The following is a 6,920-nucleotide window of genomic DNA, read 5'->3' on the forward strand; positions in this document are numbered from 1 at the left end:
GCCATTCATATTTGGTCATGCTACAGTTGTGTATATATTTAGTACCACCCAGGGGTGCTCTCAATACAGTACAATACAATTCATTGTCTTGAAGGTTGTGAATTAACTGTCAGTGTTCTCCAAGGTTCTACATGAAGAGCTGTCATTAATGTTGATGAGAGGTCTCACTGTGTTGTATTTGATAGCTGATGTTGCTGATTGAAAGCAGCTAATATGAAACCAAAAGATGAAATACAACAAACTAAACAGCAAAAGCTTGAGACCCAGAGTCCAGAGAAAAGTCAAAAATAGGATTTGTTTGGCAGTTCTCTTGCAGAACTTTTTACTTTTCTTAGTTGTATTTTCCCTCTCACCATTTGTTTTCTTTTGCTTAGATGGAAAATATTGCCAAACTGACATATTGTTATGTTCATTTTGAAAAAGAAAATGTTATCCTGTTATTAATAATATTGATGATAATAATAATAATATTGGTAATGTAATTTTTGAGCTTATCCTTTTCAGTTTTATTTTTCATGTTTTGGTTCTGTTTCTCAGTAGAGTGAAAGAAGAATGATTAGAAATGTAAGAATTTAAAACAGAATAGAATGTTGACGGCAAAAAAGTAGGACACAAAGTTCACCACTACTGAATTACAGTCTCTATCACCAACCTTTAAAACCTACAACTCTTTATTCTCAGTGTACAGACGTTTATTCACAATACTCACAGCCTGTGTCTCCACACAGGCCACAATTTTAAAGCCATATTTTAAAAAGCCACACTGAGGTTGGATTAATGCATAAATTATGAAAACAGGCTTTGGGGATATGCAGTACCTCAGACCCGTCCTCATTTATATATTTAACTGGCCAGTGCTACTTCATTTGCTGCTATTGAAAGTGTCACATTCACCAGTCTTAAGTGAATATGTAGGGACATTACTAGAGTATGCTTCATGTGCTATGTTGACTGCCCAACATGTCTATTGTTTAGTATAAATGATGAAAGTAGAGTGAAGTAGAGAATGACTGAATGCTTGTACCAATGAGAACACAATGCTTTAATGTTTGTATTTTCTGTTTCTCCTAAACCGTACTTGTGTTATTCAGAACCAAACCTGCAGTAGCTTTAAACTGTTCAGCTCCATTCTGAGGAGAGACTTGGGCCGAGAAACACGTCGCAGTCACAGTGAACCAGAAACTTACAAACCAACAACAACAAAAGCAAACAAAGCAAGCCGCTACAGCTGTGGTCTGAAGTTTCCCAACACTCATTACAGACATACATGTCATGGCAATACTGAGCTTTCGGAGATTTCTTTGAACCAAAAGAGTGTTTCACATACACATTTAATAGGGAAAACAAGGATTTTATTAGGAAACAAGAATTTTTCAACATGTCATTGCCATGACATTCCTGTCTGTGTTGAGTGTATGTAAGCTTCTGACCACAGCTGTACATATGGGAATCAGTACTGTGTAAAAGTCTTAGGCAGCCGTAAAAAATGTTTTAGGTTATTTGTATTGTACATTTGTATTGCTGTAAAACATCAAATTAAACACAAATACAGTTTTATAAATGTGTTTTATATCAGTTAAGTTATTGACATGTCAGTTAAAAAAAATACAGTTTTACAAAAATAAGGATTAGATAAGGCAGTTGTTGGAAAGTAGTTTTGGGTATACATACATATATATGGGTATATACATACACATATAAATATACTATATAAATAAATAAATAAATAAATACTTAACGTTTAGTGGAAGTCAGTGTACATGTCAGTGGTGCATTTCTATTGGTCTATTTATTATGAAATTGAAGAGAATGACTCCCAGATTCACATTATGTCAAAAAGTGCACTGCACAAATGGAGATTCAGTAATATATACTCTTGTTGCTCCATTTTTGCAGTTCACTTTTTGACATAATGTGAATCTGAGAATCATCAATAATATACATTTATATTTATATATATTATTATCTTTTCAATAATTGCTAAGATTAGATAGAGCTAAGATAAGATTAGATAGATTTACATAGTTCATTTTCTCTGATGTCTTAAGACTTTTGCACACCACTGTCTTTACAAATGAAACCATCTGCTGGGCCCTGTAGGATTCTGGTTTGGTCACTGTTGGATGTGTCTCGGCTGAAATAATTACGATTCCTTCTCTGATTCTGTTTTCATTTGGTTATACTGACGCCTATGTACCAAATAAAAGAGCGCTAAGTAGACACCACTGTTCCCAGAGTCATCATTCCAATATGTCGGCTGCTCCCCAGTGTCGTCTGTATGTGTATGAAGAATACAGCATTCACACGTTCCTGAGTGTAAATACTGAACAGCTGCTTGAGTAGACAGATGTCCTAGCTGCTCTGTGTGTGTGTGTGTGTGTGTGTGTGTGTGTGTGTGTGTGTGTGTGTGTGTTTGGTAGCATGTCTGTGTAGTGGGTGTAGGCTCAGTGGGCATGGTGAATGGTGAGCTGGCACTGCGCCTGTGTCACTTCTGCTGTCTACTGCAGACATGTTCTGTGGGCACTGTGCCAGCTTAGCAGAGCCAAGGTGAGCGCAGCATCAGCGAGACCACCACTACAGGGAGCAGAGAATGCATTTTTCACAACCCACCACACAGAAGGGCTGAATCGGCACAGAGCAAAGGTGGACTTCAGATTTGCTTAATTTAATCCTGCAGTGCTTCTGAATATAGCCATGTGTGTGTTCTCTCACACGTTAAGACATGCTTGCTTTGTTCAGAGAGATATTGATTATAGATTTATCAATCAGATACCTCGTTCTGGCTTAAAGGAGAAGATCAGTGAGAAATCAAAGCAACATGATTGATCACTGTAATATCTGACGTGGGCTTCTTTAGTTCAGAACGGAAGATGCTAACAAACGCTGGACTTAGACTGTCACCAGTCCTGGCCAACACATCTCACACTCTTATTTTTGCTTGAAAATCTACTAAAAATATGAGCTTCATTTCAGATGACAGAATTAGTGCTGCAGAAAGAAGGCGTGGCAAACAGGTGAACGGAATCCTGTTAGGGCTACAATCCAGCTCTTCTTGGTGTAAACCTCCAGCACCAGTACTGCTCTACTACTGTGAACATTTGCATACTGCCTAAAACATGAAGACTGCAGGACACAGCCTAAGAGGCTATTAAAGTGATGTACAGCACTGCTGTCGTCTCCCACTGTGCTCAGAGAAAAAAACAGTGCTGTATATTCTTCCCTCTCATCCAGCAGCGTCTGATTAGCTCTTGACACTCAGACGTGAGATTCCTGAATGACCTTAATGGTGTGTGTGTGTGTGTGTGTGAGAAAATCATACCTTCACCAAGGACGTGACTGAAAGCGGTGGTTGCCAAGAACACAAGACACCCTGTATTCCTGCTGATCTGTGTGTTGCTCTGGTGGAGCTAGTTCTGCCGTTTAATGACATTTCTCATTTAGACATCACAGCAGCAATACCCTCTCTAAAGCAAAGCTTCCACCCTGTTTTTGAGTGGGCATACACGGTTCTAGAAAAAAGCCTTTCATTTACCATAGAAGAAAATAATGACCTTAGGGTCAAGTGCAGCTGCTTCAGAACACCTCATTCTTTTAAAATCTCGACTTATCAGAGCTGTCTGGATTCTTTTGGGTATAAAGTGCATGCTGCAGATTATGGACGTTCATCACATACGTAGTTATACACAGTACAACTAACAGTGAAATGCATGTTAAAGTAAATAAATGCAAGATTAGATTAGATTAGATTACATAATTGATCAAATGAGAATTTTCTTTTGTAGGAATTTGATAAATTTTAAGATCATCCAGTCAAGTTCTAGAGATTTCACTAAAGAAAGTAACCTCACTAGTTCTATTTCTGTAAGCATGATATACCTGGGAACAAGCAAAATTACCTGCCAGTGCTTTAAAATGAAGAAAAATATTCTGGCAGGTTGTGCTACCCATCGACAAGACAGCACAAGACAGCTATAGTCACCATTAGTCTTGGACACAGATGGAGTTTGGCTTCCCCCTTTAACCCATCCATACAGTGAACACACACACACACACACACACACACACACAGACACACACATATATACACACCAGAGATCAAAGGAATTAATATTAGATATATTTTCATATGTTGATACCAGATAATAACTACTTTTCCTGTTTTAATTGTGGAGTTTAAATGACCAAATAATTCTTATTTTTGAATAAGAATCTTATTCTTATGATTCATTTTGAAATGTGACCAAATATCTCATATGAACTTTACCTTTCATGTGAATTCTTCTCTTTAGCTCTAAAGCATGTAAATGTGTGACCAGTGCTTTTCTCCAAGACACACAGTGACACACGTGCCCCGAACGGTGGACAGCCATTACTGCGGCAGGTATCATCCCACAACCCTGTCATCAATAGCCCAGAGCTCCGCTGAACCACCACTGCCCAGATATGTGCTACACCTCTCCGCTGACCTGTCTTTTTTAATGTTCTCATGTGTTTTCCAGAGGAATTTTGTTTCCCACAGTTGCATTTTACAATCTTAGCTAACTGTTATGTTATTTGTCACAGCCTTAAGCTATCCAAACACCCTCACCATGCTTCTGCTGGGAGCGTTTTCCAATATGGGGCTTTATGCTTTTAGCAGAATATCCCAGCGGCTCTTTTATTTAGGCAGCTGCTCCTCCAAATATACACTGTGGCAGCGCGCTTTGACAAGTTAGCACCACAAAAACCAAGATGTGGTTATGTGTTTTGGGGTAAGAAGAGAAAGACCATCTAGTTCTCAGTATGATAGCTCAGCAACGGATCTAATGGACGTATCACTGCAATCCCTGCAAAACCAGGATTACGCTTCAGCTCCAGGGTTGCAAATTTCAGTGACTGAAGGCTGGAGTCGTACACGGTTTGGTGGTTTCCCAAGTTCAGCAGTTGAAAATCAACACCAATGTTTGACACCGGCCAAATTTCCCCATTCCTATAGATGTACTGACCTGCACGTTTAGTGAGTTTCCAGCTTTAAAAGGCCCAAATCAACTCCGTAGAGGGTTGTTAATGACCAGATCAGCTGGACCTAAATTGCATGTAAAGCCATGTGTGGTGACCTTAGACTGGACCAACAGATGAAATACTGACGTGTTTTTAACCCGTGTGTTTTCAGAGTGCACCTTCTCTGACTTGGTTCTCTGTCATTACTGTCTATTGTTTCAGGTAGAGATAAGATGAAGGACGGTGGTTAGAGAGGCTGGTCTGCGTGTGTGTGTGTGTGTGTGTGTGTGTGTGTATGAGTCACACAGGTCCAGCATGTCTGCAGTCCAGCACAGAGAGGTAAAGAGGGGGAGAGCTTAGTGCCCTGGTGGCGCGTCGCCGTGGTAACTCCTTACCCTGACAAACTGTCAGAGGCTCGTTGTATGACCTCCCCTCCACCCTCATTGCTCCGGCACGCAGCCTATCTATAATTCAGCACGCTAGAAATACTCCTAACACACCAGTTACCATCACAGAAACTACACGGCTTTACGTGCACAGATTCTGCTTTCACTCAGCTGATTCGGTTTACTGTACAGATGAACTCTGTCTGAATCACCAAAATTAAATTAACGCTTTGCTTTGATCCTTTATGATAAAATAGGGAACTTAATCAACATTATAATTAGTTCAGGCTAAGCTTGTTAGGCAGTCAAAAAAGTCTAGCCAGACTTCACAGCTTTGCTCTGGACCACAGGGACAGGTAGCGGTACCACAGGGAGCCATAAAGAACATTTCAAACACATCGGTCGGCATCTGTTCTACCAACGCACACACACACACACTGCGCCTCATTGTACCCAGCTGTTGTCTTTGAAGATAATTGAGGCCGTACCTGTTCTACTGCACAAACAGCAGCTCTCTGAGTGACATTTCAGAGCAAAGACGTGTTCAGAACATGAAGGATTATCAGATGTTCTCAGAATCAATACCTGCCAATACTGTCTGGACAGAGAGCTCAGGTTTAACTACACTATTAAGATCAGGAGCTGCCGATAATCACCTTATTCCATTGGAAGGTAATGTTGTTTATGTGGTGGAAAACTTGTGACAGAAGAAGCACTGAGTCTCTGAGTCAGTATTGAAGTGAGTAACAAATGTATTGAGAGAAGTACAAAGCAAAACCTTAGTTTCTGCCTGTCTGCTCTGAGCTCTGCATGGTCTGCAGGAGCCTTTATCATCGCTGGGCTTTACCCTCACCCGCTCAGCAATGTTTGACCAGATAGCTTTATATGGTATAAACAGGCTATACATTTATCTGTTACTTGCATGAGAACTGTCCCAGGAATTTGACCCCACTGACCCAGTCTGGTCCCTGTTTATGGGGAGTCATTCTAAGGTAAGTGCTGACCGGAGATCGTTCTGCCCTCCAGTCGGCAATTGCACCCTGATAAAGATGAGCAGAGACAGACAATAACAGTGTGGACAGACCCCGGTACAACATAGATAAATAACACAAAGTGACCGAGGTCACCTTACGTATCACAGAATATGCATCAACCATTTAGGTATTGATTATGAATCATCAATAACTTCCATTACACTTATTAAAAAATATTAATAAAAAGCTAAATAATGAGGTTATAGAATGACAAGTAAAAGATGAGTAAAAATGTTTTATTGATGGAAAAACATGAATGAATGAATATATATATATATATATATATATATATATATATATATATATATTATGCTAGTTAGAGACAAAAATGGCATTAAATAAGTTATAATAAAGTTATAATTTTTACACTTATTGTTAATGGCCTGAAATAGACCATTTCACATTTTACAGTAATACCACACTGATCTCTATAACTGTTGGCTCTGTAGCATATCTGTATCTCTAACATATCTGTAGCATACAGTGCTACTTATTAGCACAGTAGGCAGTAGAATCTACC

Source organism: Salminus brasiliensis, chromosome 5, assembly GCF_030463535.1.
Source record: "Salminus brasiliensis chromosome 5, fSalBra1.hap2, whole genome shotgun sequence".
Lineage (NCBI taxonomy): Eukaryota > Metazoa > Chordata > Actinopteri > Characiformes > Bryconidae > Salminus > Salminus brasiliensis.